Source organism: Maylandia zebra, unplaced genomic scaffold (assembly GCF_041146795.1).
Source record: "Maylandia zebra isolate NMK-2024a unplaced genomic scaffold, Mzebra_GT3a scaffold11, whole genome shotgun sequence".
NCBI classification, from domain to species: domain Eukaryota; kingdom Metazoa; phylum Chordata; class Actinopteri; order Cichliformes; family Cichlidae; genus Maylandia; species Maylandia zebra.
In genome coordinates, this window is record NW_027490041.1 from 4,170,895 (window position 1) to 4,184,778 (window position 13,884).

General features: G+C 41.3%; 2 long non-coding RNA genes across 2 annotated transcripts in view; both read left to right on the forward strand.

Annotated features, from left to right (window-relative positions):
- Nucleotides 1–13,884, forward strand: part of LOC143415929 (uncharacterized) — a 260,224-nt gene that overhangs the window by 27,770 nt on the left and 218,570 nt on the right. The gene's annotated exons all lie outside the window — the stretch shown is intronic.
- On the forward strand, nucleotides 318–5,755 carry LOC143416037 (uncharacterized). The gene is made up of 3 exons (XR_013096463.1): nucleotides 318–396; nucleotides 2,089–2,194; nucleotides 5,651–5,755. It is a non-coding gene; the product is annotated as an uncharacterized LOC143416037 (long non-coding RNA).

Consider the following 13,884-nt stretch of genomic DNA (forward strand, 5'->3'; position numbering starts at 1 on the left):
AGTACTTTTTGGAAAGTCAGAAGCTGTTGCTCATTCGCTATCCACCTGCACACCTCCGCGGCTGGCTTCATCTCCACTGCACGTTACAATATGTTGATTTTTTTCGCCTACTCATATCATAATTTTTTTACTCCTAGTTCTGTATGTTCATGTTCTGTTCTTTTGTAAACTTCATCTGTTTGTATGTTGTATACTCATTGTGTTTCAATAAAGTTCGATTTAAAGAAAGGTACGTTCTAAACGAAGCTTCAGACGTCACTGATCACGTGACTCTGGCCAAACGAATCAAGCCTCGACACGGTGCTTCTGAAGCAGCGCGTTGATCTTTCTGACACACGCACCGGAGCGTCAGCTTCAAGCGGACCATCACTACGTCTCACATCTAAAGGTGTCAAGGTAACTTTGAACTGAGTTCAGTCAATCTGGAGTTTTTCCAAGTTTTCTGTTGCTCTCTGTGAGAGAAGAGCGTTAAAGGCGGGGCTCTCCAGAGTCCAGCAAAACAGGAAACCACAGCTGGGTGTGTGTAAGTGTGCAAACCAATAGAATGCATCGTGGTGGGGGGGGCATCACGGGCAAGAAAAAAACAAAAGAATCGGTCGTACCCATGCTTCCCCGACGTCATGCCAGCGCATATTGGGAAATTCGTAGGCACCGATCGGTTTTCTATCAGCTTGCTGGGAGTAAGGGCGCCCTCCGTTTGTGAGGTGCGCCTGCTGCTGGCGGAACAGGGAGGAGAGGGCGGGGCTGCGGGGAGTCTCTGGCTGGCTGGAGCGGCATCTAATAACCAACTCGCAAAACAAAATAAAAACAACAAACAGATATTATGATACAGACTTATAATCTGCACCGATGTTTTTTCTAAATTCTATAAAGTGAGCGCGAGAGCCCTCGGTGCGCCTGCGCGCTGCTGAAGTCAAAGTAAACTTTATTGTCATCTCCGCTACAGACAGTCCAGCATATAGAGAGACGAGACGACGAGGCTGCAGTTACAGCGGTGCAAGTAAACAAACAATAAATATAAGAAGAGTAAGAAAATAAATCTACACTTTAGGACTCGGGGTAAAGGATCAATAACAATTTAAATTTATAATTTACAGTTTTATGATTTAAAGTCTCACACAACCCGTCAAAAGGGGCGGGGCCGGCTGCTTCCAAGTAGAGCACATTTCATTTATAATGATGTAAATCCAAGCCCATCATGGATTCACGATCTGAATCCTGGGTTGTGTGAAATCCCAGAAATCAACCTTAGACAAAGTGAATCTGTGAACTAAGGTGTAGGTCTGTTAGGTTAATTGTGCTGATCCTCGGGTTGGGGGATTTGTGTTTGTACTGGAGCACAAAATTCAAACCAATGGAAGATGGACAACAAAAGTTCAAAGCCATCAGGTGCTCAGGTTAGAAAAAAGAGAAAAGATGCAGGTAAGCAGACGTGTGATTGGATAATGGCAGCTCATCCTGAACCAATCAGACTAAACTCCAAACAACACATTATGTTACAGATTTTAATATTAATTAGTCATTGTTACTTGTTGATTTGTCCTTTTCTCATTGTGTGACGAATTATGACGACTGTTTGGTAGCTGTTATTGTCTCTCTCTCTCTCTTCATGTGTGTTTCTCTGGTGAAACAATAGTTTTGTGTTAATGTTAGGGCTGCACGATTTTGCATAAAATGAGAATCACGATGTTTTGGCTTAGAATTGAGATCATGATTCTCTCATAACAATAAATAAACATAAAACAACAAATGTCTCACGTTTTGTCTCCGCCCTTGTCATTTGTTGAGCAGGAAGAGTGAGCGCTTGTTTTCATGCAGATTACGTCCCGGATCAAAATGCGGTACATTTGATCCCTGTTGTCTTTGCTTGATGATTGGTTTGAGCCTTGACAATCCACATTGCTGGCGTTGCATCTTTCAATGGCAGCAATGGCAGGTATCAGTGCTCAAACCTTTTGTGTTTGTTTCCAACAAGTTGCCCACCTCGGGAAACAAAAATGTGTTCTTTTACTTGTCAGATGAACATATGAGACACTTTGACTCTTCAGTGCAGTGTGGAGCCTAACAAAGATCTGTTTTGTGTCCCAGCTGATCAGCAGGAGGAGGAGAGTCTGACGGAGCAGCAGAGGAACATTTTCAGCTACTTGGACTCAGCTCAGCCACTACAGAGGAAACAATGAGCTCAACACAGAAGGTGACAGACAGAGCAGGACCATATGACCAAAGATATTTATCACCATATACATTTGAACATTTGCCATAACGATACATCCTGAGCATAACCATGTATAATATCCACTAAACTTCAGAAGAGGTTATACAGTCGTGGCCAAAAGGTTTGAGAATTGCATAAAAATTGGAACCTGGAGAAGTTGCTGTTAAGTTTTTATAATAGCATTTTGCCTGCACTCCAGAATGTTATGAGGAGTGATCAGATGAACTGCATCGTCCTTCTTTGCCATGAAAACGAACTTAATCCCCAAAAAGCCTTACCACTGCATTTCATTGCTGTCATCAAAGGACCTGCTGAGACCATTTCAGTGATCGTCTTCTTAACTCAGGTGAGAATGTTGGCGAGCACGAGGCTGGAGATCATCATGGCTGTATCCCGATTCAGGTTCTGCAGCTTTAAAGTCCTCAAGGGCCGCGTACTCAAAGACCGCTAAGGCCGAAGTGCGAGGCTCGTAGGCTCGTGAAATGGGACGTCTAGCCTCCGTCGCGCTGCCCAGGTTGCCTAGCAACCATGATACTAACAGCTGGAAACGTTTCATACAGCTTTGTTTGACAGAAATGAAGGAGAACATATTTAGTTCATTTGTTTCTACATGAGCTCTGTGTGATTTGATGAGTATCTGAGGCTGAGACCACAGGACTGTGAAACATGATTGTTGGGCTTCATTTCTGTGCTGAACAGTCGTTTAAGATTAGCTGTAAATAACAATTAGCTGATGTTGTTCATGAGACTAAAGTCACCTCACTGTGGTAATGTAAATATAATATGGCCAATATTATAGTTATCATATTAATCACTTCTCTCACAGACAAGTATCTGTGACAGTGTGTATACAGATGTGTCATATATAAGAGACAAATATTGTTCGTTTAATATGTCGGTACTAAATTTGTCTCAATGCTTACATATATGTGTAAAAAGCAAATGTAGGAGCTGTGATAACTGTGTCTGATAGAATGAAGAGTCGACTGATATATGAAATATTCCTTTATTGGGTGAGAAAATCAGACCATGTCATAACTGCTGTAAGTCACACAGAATAGATATCAGAGCCTTAAACAGGCTGACTTCTGCTAAATGGGTCAAACTGGGCAGAAAGTCTACAAACACATAACATCCTTATAGAATATGATGTAACACTATAGATCAACTTAGCTCAGAATATATAAAGCATATAAACAGTTACAGCAATATGATGCAACAAACACAGCAGCTACTGATCCAAAATACTCAAAGCTTCATAGAACTGAAACCAACATTTATTTTTAGCTCCATCCTGCTGCTGATACAGACTTTAGGTTTCTGAACATTAAACTTGTTGCTGCCTTTCATAGTGTGTAACTTGAAGGCCCTGAGTACTCTGAGTACTTTCTCCCACACTGGAAACACTGGGATGATCACATTATTTGAACATTACCTAATAAGACTGATTCAGCACAGACAGTTATGTTAAACTTTCCTAGCAGTCCTTCACAAACAGGGAACAGTCTGTCTATTCTCTCCATCTGTCAGCTGCTGCTGGCTCTTCCTCCTCCTCTTCCTCACACACTGCTGAGTTTGTCCTGGTGGATCATCAGGGCTGCAAAGCCTCACAGATGATGTGCAGCAGTGGGTCCCTCAGTCTGTCCTCACTCTGGACACTTGCAGTCGTCACACATGGAAATCAAATGTGTGATAAGCTGCAGGATTCAAACACAAGTGTAACTTATAAACACATGTTCATACTTTTATTCCACAATCAGAGAGAAAGAAACAGAGAGAGAGTGCAGGACAGACAGACAGGTGACAGTCTCAGGTGTACACACTGCTACACAACAGCACCAGAGAAGCAGGATTTAGTGTTTGTGTTATTACGAGTGTAAACAAGAAGAGTTCCAGATGGTGCAGTGGACACATGTGTGACTGCTGTGATTAAAGCATCTTTCTTTCAGCTTAACGAGTGAACCGTCAGCTCGTTCAAACACACGTTAAAGTGCGTTTGGCTCGACACCACCGAACAGAGGCAGCAATATAACACAGCTAACATTAACAGTGCAGTGGATCCTGCTTGTGCCGTGATGTTCAGGACTGCAAACCGAGCAGCATCACTGACTTTCAGCTTGTTGTGTTTGTGGATATATGACTGACTTTAATTATCCACAAAATCATCACATTCTCTGTCAGATTAAGGTCGACTATTGAACGGCGTATATTTTAAAGGCTTTAAAACCAAGTTAACGCTGAAAGTACAAACATCACTAATGTCACATAACTCTGCCGACAAGGCATAGCTATGGCTATGAAATGCTCTTTGTGTATCACTTCTTCATTATGAAAGATGTCATTAATGCACTAGTAATGTCTCATCTGGAGTATTGTTCAATCATTTGGTCAGCAGCTAATAAGACAGATCTTAACAGACTTCAGTTAATCCAGAATAAGGCGTCCAGATTAGTGTGAAGATGTTCATACTATACTAATATTGATCAAATGCATAATAACCTTTCTTGGCTTCCTGTACAGGCTAAAATATTCTATGGCTTACTTGTAGTTCTAAAGAAAGCAATTCTGTTAAACACACCACATTTATTCTGCTCAGCTGCAGTATCCAGATGAAATACATCATCATATTACACAGTTTTCAACAAGCTGCAATTTAGTAAATGCTCGAGTTAAAAGTAACGTTTTGTAAAACTGTTACATTTAGAGCAACTTTTAAGTGGAATAAGTTGCCTTAAAAAATTAGAGAATTATTCAAAACTTCAATGAAGACTTAAAAGTCGATTTACAGAGCTTTTAGTTGTTGTAAATATTGTAAGACATGATTTGTTTTTGAAATTTGTGTAATGTGCCTCAATGTTATTGATATTATTATTATTATTGATTGCTTATATTTGAACAATTGCGAAACCTCACTGTGGATGTAAGAGTGAAATTATGTGGATATCTTGAATCCACTTTATTGTGTAATATTTTATGTGAGTATTTGACGGAAGACGAGCAACATCTGTTGTGGAAGCTAACGGGGTTCCTTTAGAATAAACAAACATAGGATTTATTATCACTGAATAATTCTGTATAAATCTATACAAATTATAGAAATATGTAATAGGAAACAACAAAATAATCTAAATTATAAAATAGTGTGTGTGTGTGTGTGTGTGTGTGTGTGTGTGTGTGTGTGTGTGTGTGTGTGTGTGTGTAGAATCAGGAGGGATGGGCATGATTTTAGTGTTTGAACAGTCATGAATTATCTTTAACAGCAGGTTGGATGTAATGTGTTAGAACTACCAGCAGGTGGGGATAAGAGACCTTTAAGGTGTTTGGTGCCACGCTCCACCTTCAGGTTTAAAACTAGTGTTAATAGTGTTTGAAGGTTGAGTTTGTTCCACGACTGCATTTCACTCACTGCCTCTGTTTGTATCTCTGTCACTGCAGGACCAACATGGAGCCAGAAGTCAGCGCTCTCAGGAGGCCGACAAACCTCACAGAAGAAAGGGAGAGAAAAAACACACCTGTGACGAGTGTGGGAAGGGTTTTACAGTGAGGGCTAAACTAAAACAGCATCAGGTCATCCACACTGGAGAGAGACCGTTCAGCTGTGACTTGTGTGGGAAGTCTTTTTCCTTCAAGGGGTCCCTAAAAACACACCAACTCATCCACAGTGGAGTTAAAGCGTACAGCTGTGATCAGTGTGGCAGAGCTTTTACTCACAGTAGCAGCTTACAGAAGCATCTAGTTTCCCACTCTGGAATTAAGGCGTACAGCTGTGATCAGTGTGGCAGAGCTTTTACTCGCAGTAGCCACTTACAGAGTCATCTAGTTACCCACTCTGGAATTAAGGCGTACAGCTGTGATCAGTGTGGCAGAGCTTTTACTCGCAGTAGCCACTTACAGAGGCATCTAGTTACCCACTCTGGAATTAAGGCATACACCTGTGACGAGTGTGGGATGGAGTTTACTCTGAAGGCTTCACTAAAACAGCATCAGGTCATCCACACTGGAGAGAGACCGTTCAGCTGTGACTTGTGTGGAAAGTCTTTTTCCTTGAAGGGTTACCTAAAAACACACCAACTCATCCACAGTGGAGTTAAAGCGTACAGCTGTGATCAGTGTGGCAGAGCTTTTACTCAAAGTAGCAGCTTACAGAAGCATCTAGTTTCCCACTCTGGAATTAAGGCGTACAGCTGTGATCAGTGTGGCAGAGCTTTTACTCGCAGTAGCCACTTACAGAGTCATCTAGTTACCCACTCTGGAATTAAGGCATACAGCTGTGACGAGTGTGGGATGGAGTTTACTCTGAAGGCTTCACTAAAACAGCATCAGGTCATCCACACTGGAGAGAGACCGTTCAGCTGTGACTTGTGTGGAAAGTCTTTTTCCTTGAAGCATTCCCTAAAAACACACCAACTCATCCACAGTGGAGTTAAAGCCTACAGCTGTGATCGGTGTGGCAGAGCTTTTACTCGCAGTAGCCACTTACAGAGGCATCTAGTTACCCACTCTGGAATTAAGGCATACAGCTGTGACATCTGTGGAAAAACTTTCAGCCGGAGAGAGAGCCGAAATACACACCTACGCATTCACACCAGACATGATGTGTACTGCTGTGAACAGTGTGGCAAAGAGTTTACAACAGACGCACACTTAAAACGACACATGTTTACCCACACTGAGGAGAGACCTTATCAATGTGACCTGTGTGAGAAGACTTTTAAAACTCCACATCACCTGAGAGGACACCAACAGATCCACACCAGAAAGAGACTCTACAAGTGCAGCTACTGTGAGGTATGTATTTATATTGTTATCTTGTCATTTTAGCCTGACTGTTTGGAACAACTCTGCTCATTAAACTGTGTTAGCATGTTAGCAATTCTACTGCATGGAAAAGCAGCTCTGAGTGATTATTCAGATTTTCCTTTCAGTTATGATTTTAGTATTACTGTAGTATTATGGTGGTAGTATTGTAGTTATTGCAGCCCAGTAAACTGAGTGTGTTAACTGAAACAGTCAAATGTAGTTGGACGTCTGCAGAGATGCTCTTTATTTCAGGCGACGTTCAGGATACAAATGTTGAAGGACTGACTTACACTGTCTTTGTGTCTTTGTTTAGAAGCAGAGCGACACAGATGGATCCAGTTCTCAACCCTGTCATCACTGTGGTGGTGGGAAAGACTTTCATTGTGACCTCTGTGGAAAAACTTTCAGTCAGCAAAAGACCCTAAAAGTACATCAACGTAGACACACTGGAGACAAACTGAAATACTGCAAAGAATGTGGGAGAAGCTTCACCACACCAAGTGTGTTAAAACGGCATGAACTGATTCACAGTGGGGTTAAAAAGCACCTCTGTGATCAGTGTGGGTCATCCTTCACCACTGCAGGTCAGCTTAAATCACACAAACGAGTCCACACAGGAGAGAAACCACACAAGTGCAGACACTGTGAGAGAAGCTTCTCACATTTAAGTAATCGTAACCTTCATGAACGTGGACACATGGAAAGAAACTACAGCTGTGACCAGTGTGACAAGAGCTTCAGGAATCTCAGTTCATACTCTGCACACAAACGATCCCACGTTACTAATAAACTGTTTCACTGTTACCAATGTGCCCAAACATTCACCTCATTGTCTGCTCTGTGCAAACATCAGCGCGATCACTCAGGGCTGAAATCACTCCCATCACTGGATCACAGTGAATCTGAAGACACAGAAAGATCCTCTGGTTTCTGTGTCGGACTCAAAAAGCTTGAGATCAGGCTCCACAGAGTTCAGATAGAATCTCCTGTAAAAATCTGATGAGGCAGCTGTGAATCAAACTCTTCCCCTAGTTCCATTTTAAGCTTTCAAAACTGTGCTACTGTAGTGTTCATGTCAAGTGGTTAGCTTTCTTTTCATCAGTTGGTTGAAAACTCTGTTTCCTATTATAAAGTTTTTGTTTTAATGTATTTTGATCAGTTTGACCAGTTTTTAAATGACCATGAACACTGAGCGTATTGTATCTGTACAGCATGTTTTTCTATTAGACAGATTTGTAACAGAGGCCTTGCTCTCAGTAAGTTTGAAATCCTTTTCTGATTTCTTTTGTAATCTCTGATCTTTGTGTATCCTGCTCAGTTTGCATGCTGCCTGTAGGAGTTTCTGTCTTTGTATTTGAAGAGAATTCATTGAATATACTCAGCTGCTTCCCTTTGGTGCCTCACACATCACTGAAGTTTTTCAGTGTCCAGTTATTTGTTTTTAATAGCTGTTTGAATTCTCTGTATGTTTGACCCTGTAGACTGTTTAATGGACTGCTCGTCTTCCTGTTTGGAACCACTGCCTGTTTAGGACTAAAGATTTGGATTTTTGACTTTAACACAGCCTCTGCGTGTCGTCCCTTTGTGTCCTCGTCCTCTGTGAATGTGTCACAGATGTTTCCATGATAATAACACAGCTTTCCCACAGTGGCTTGCAGCAGCATTTATTCACAGCACATTTGAGAAAGGTTCAGATGAACTCGATGAGTTTATATTCAGAATGATTCTGACACTGGGCCACTGTGAATTGTGATCTTTCATCAGGTCAATGTTTAAGTTCAGTATTTCAAAGCAGGAGCTATGAACAGTCATCATGTTGGCATTAGAATTATTGTTATTAATCATTATTAATAATGTCGTTACTCATGTATAACTTTGATTAGTATACATGAATTTTATCAATAGTAAAATAATGAATAATTCATGTATAACTTTTATTGTGTTTTGTATATTAATTATATTTAAATAGAGATGTTGACCCTGTCTCTACAGTAGCATCAGTGTAACATACATTATTGGTCCAAGCTGTCATAAATGGGGAGCCTGATCCTTTATTATGAAAACATGACGAGTATTTTTCTTGTCAGTTGGGAAGAAGTTGGTCTTTTTTTCCTTCTTTTTGCTCAGTTTGTCTTTTCTTTGATAATTGAAACTCTGATCAAACCTACTCATGTTCACAGCATGTAAAAGCAGCTGACAGTCCGTGGCATTGTTGTTTGTAGAGGTGCAGTGTAGTGGGAGCATAAATCAAAAGAAAACAGTAACATTTATGTAATAAAACATCTGAATGAAAATGAACAGGCCCTTTATGAACTTCATGGGATCTGAAAACAACACTTTTTAAAAGAGTATCTTGGGGTGCAGGTGGTCAAAATAGAAAACTGAGCTGAGACTCTAAGTTCAATCCATCCATTGGTTTTTACTTAGGAGGAAGAAATGTCAGGCTGGTGCAGGCTGGTTAGGTGCATGTGGTTATCTTTACCTAACCCTCTGGTCTTGTTCAAAATCACCACCCTTTCAGCTTGTTCGTGGCCACCTACAGATTGGGTCTCTAATTTTTATTATTTTTGTGTTTTTTGCCATTTTTTTTGCATAAAGCTTTTAAGTAACTTCAGTTCTTTCCATAAATATAAAATAATTATTACTTTTTAATTTTTTAACCCTTTAAACACCAGTTTGTTTGTCCACTGCACCAGCTGGACGACAACCTCAAATCTCGCAATTTTATATAATTGCATTGCTACTGAAATTTCTTGTATTATTAATAGTAGAGTCTGGGGCATGTAATTGATTCACATCAACATTGATTATTATGCATTGTTATTTTAGTCCAGAGAGAGCAAAAACATAAAAACTCCCTCTCAGACTGTTCGTGGCCAGAAATGACCACCCCTTGTTGAATTTTAACCCTTTAAATACCAGTTAGAGCACATAATCATAACAACTCATAAATAGAGAAAATCATAAAATCCCAGTTTTTTTTCTAAATAATACATGCCATCTGATTTATTTGCTAACCACGATGAAGGTTAGATGCATAGCAATAATTAACACCATCAATGACATTCATGCAACATTGTTTTTTTCTGCAGTGGCAGAAAAACAAAATAACTCCCTCTCAGACTGTTCGTGGCCAAAAATGGCCACCCCTTGTTTACATTTACAAAATGCTATAAAATTCATATATATTAAGAAAAATGTCCAGGTTTTTTTTACATGATTTTTTAGATTAGCATCAGGGCTATTCATGAAAATCAAAATTTCATTAAAATTCAGAATTTTAACCCTTTAAATACCAGTTAGAACACATAATCATAACAACTCATAGAGAAAATCATAAAATCCCAGTTTTTTTTCTAAATAATACATGCAAACTGATTTATTTTCTAACCATGATGGAGGTTAGATGCATAGGAACAATTAAAAGTATCAATGAGTTTTATGCATCTGTTTTTTTGTGCAGTGAGAGAAAAACATGTTTACATTTACAAAATGCTATAAAATTCATATATATTAAAACATTTTTCTACTTTCATTGACTTGATTTTTTAAATTAGCACCGCTTCTAGTCATAAAAACCAAAATATAATTCAAATTCTGATATTATACCCTTTGAATACCAGTCAGGTAATGTATTATTATAGTAAAAATAGTAATAAAGTTCACGTCTTTTAGCATATAAATGGTGAAACCTAATGATAGGTTTGTAGCATAAACCTATTCGCTGGAACGTTAAGGACAATCTGCTACGCAGCAAAAAGCAAGACTCAAGGCACCAAAGTTCTCTGGTTACTCATGCATGAGGGAGATCTGGCTGGAGCCAAGCGTCGTTCCACCACTTGACCTCCGTCAGACTCTCAGCCAGGTTCCCCACAGCACTCCTTTTATTGTGGTTACATGAATATGCACAGGGTCATTAACATATAACATCTTACATAGGTATACATGTGAACAAAGAATACTGTGTGTGTGTGGGTGTGGGTGTGTGTGATTTGTGTGAGGTCAAGATGTGACCCTGTGAAGACTCCCCAAAGCTGGTGCCAGGAGTCTAACGGGTCCATCTAAACAAAAGGCTCTTACACTCAAACAGATATACGTGTGTTTGCTATACCATATATCAATAAGAAAAGATAAAACCTCTCCTAGGGGGTGTGATCTATGCTACACAGAGTTGTTACAGACCTCCTAGGATGAGACATTCTTTCAATCTACAATTGATTATACACCTCTAAGCATACATGGTTAAATGTTTCCTAATACAAATGACAATAATAAAATCTAAACCCATCATCACCACCCTGTATTGTCATTTTTTAAGGCTATACGGCGTATATATATCTTCAGCTCTACACCACTTGTCAACATTTTCAGTGCAGGCTTCATTTCATACACACATATCAGCCTTAGTATCCATGTCACTCTGCTGCAACAGTATGTAATTGGTAAAGGTGTTAGCAATCATGTTATTCACCATCGATCTTACACATGGCAAAATGCAACCTGTAAACAAGCAAAGCAACGCCAATAATGTAAGAATGGGAGTCAAAAACTTTAAGAACATATTCCACCATGGTACAGATGTCAACCAGGCTATCCAGCCTTGTGACGCGTCTCCTCCTGATGTGTGGTCTGCCACATATTTCTGCAGAGCAGTTAAGTTCTGCAGTGCCTCATAGATGTCTCCTCCAATCATATATCCATCCAGGATAAACGTAGAACATGTCTCTCCAATCAGCTTACACACTCCTCCTTGTGATGCTGTTATCAAGTCTAGGGTCAGCCTGTTCTGCAGTACCATCGTTCTGATGGCCTTTTGCTCCTCCGCTAAGACTGTTCCCAGAGTCTTAGTGAGATTAATGTGTCGCAGTAGGGCATATCGGTTGATCTCCACATGACCCCGCACCTCTGCAACTCCGATGTTTGGGATCAGACTTTGGAAGAATTTAGCTCCCCCACTGACAGTGATCCATTGTTCATCACACACAACGGCAGTTGAGCTGTGTTCAGCTTGTTCAGCAATATTATGTCTGGCAGTGGGTCTGACACTTGAGGCCAGGCCAATTTGTCGCATCTGCGGCAGATTTACTGCAGACTCTGATCAGGAAAGTGAGACGTCGAAAGAGAGGTAAGCGGGCCGGCGTACTCGTGCATTTGAGGAGACGCGGACTGAGAACGGCCCTTCCTGGGATCTTCCTTTCCAATGTACGCTCACTCGGGAATAAGATAGACGAACTGGCCCTGATGAGAAGCATGAACAGAGACTTTGCCTCCTCCTGTGTGTTATGTTTTACGGAGTCGTGGCTCAGTGAGGACATCCCGGACTGCGCGCTCAAGCTGGAGGGCTTTCATCTGCTGCGCGCGGACCGGCAGGCCGCTCTCTCCGGTAAAACCAAAGGTGGAGGTGTCTGCTTCTACATCAATAGTGGCTGGTGCACAGATGTAACAGTGATTGCTCAGCACTGCTCTCCCTCTCTGGAATAGCTTTTTATTCACTGCAAACCGTTTTATTCTCCGCGGGAGTTTGCTTCATTCATCCTGGCCGCTGTTTACATCCCGCCAGACGCGGATGCGCAAGCAGCTCAGTGCGCACTCGCAGAGCAGATTCTCCACATGGAGCGGACATACCCGGACTCTCTCATCATTGCTCTTGGGGAATTTAACAAAGCCAATCTGAGCCATGAGCTTCCGAAATACAAGCAGTATATTAAATGCCCGACCAGAGAGGAGAGGACATTGGACCACTGCTACAGCACGATCAGCGGGGCCTGTCGCACGGTGACCCGCGCTTCACTCGGACTTTCTGACCACGTCATGATCCACCTGATCCCCGCGTACAGACAGAGGCTGAAGCTCTCCAAACCTGTCGTGAGGACCAAAAAACTGTGGAGCAACGAGGCTGTGGAGGAGCTTCGCACGTGTTTGGAGTCTACAGACTGGGACACAATGAAGGCTTGGACGAGTTTACGGACACTGTCACCTCCTATATCCACTTCTGTGAGGACAGCATTGTCCTCATATCATTCTGCTGTGTCATTCTCACTCCCCTTTAAATGTGTTTGTGGTATGGTGTGTGTCACCCATCCCAGCTTTTTACGAAAGATGTTGTGCTGCATGTCTGTCTCCCAACCCCCTCCAGCTTGCTGCCACATTCCAACACTCTCCCCCTGTCTCACCAAAGATGCTAAGTCTGTCCACTCAGCTGTGCCCTGTAAAGAGTTGTTGTGCAGCTTCAGAAAGGATCACACTACATCCAGCCATGTTTTCACCATCAGTATATATTGCTTTTATGGTGATTCTCTGTGGCCCTAATTTCAGCACTTTATCTGTGTAGGCCTCATCAGGCCCAGGCATGGTCTTAAATCTCAGTGTGACATGCAAATCTTCTGGTGGCTGTATGTCATGGCTAGTTGTCAACTTTTCCTCAGCTGCAGCTAACAGTTTACAGTTTATTTGATCAGGTCTGGAGGCCGACAGGTCAAGTGTCCAGTAATAATGTAAATCCCCACTGTCCTGATGAACCATTGTCTCAGCAGTTTCACCTTTTCCTGCAGCTATCATCCCAATGGATGTTGGAATTATTGAAATTCCAAGTTTCATCATCATATCTCTTCCCAAGAGGTTCACCGGACAAGTTGGGCACATTACAACTGAACTCTGAGCTGCCTGTCCTGTGGTAGGATCTCTAATCCACACTGGTTTAGAGATTCTATGCTGATTTAACTGACCATTTGCAGACTTCACATAAATTGTGCCATTTGAAGGATCGACTCCTGACACATGATCTTTTAAAACAGTTTTATCTGCACCTGAATCACACAGAAATTGAACAGTTTTGCCTTGCACAGTTAACGTGCGAACTGGTTTTACTT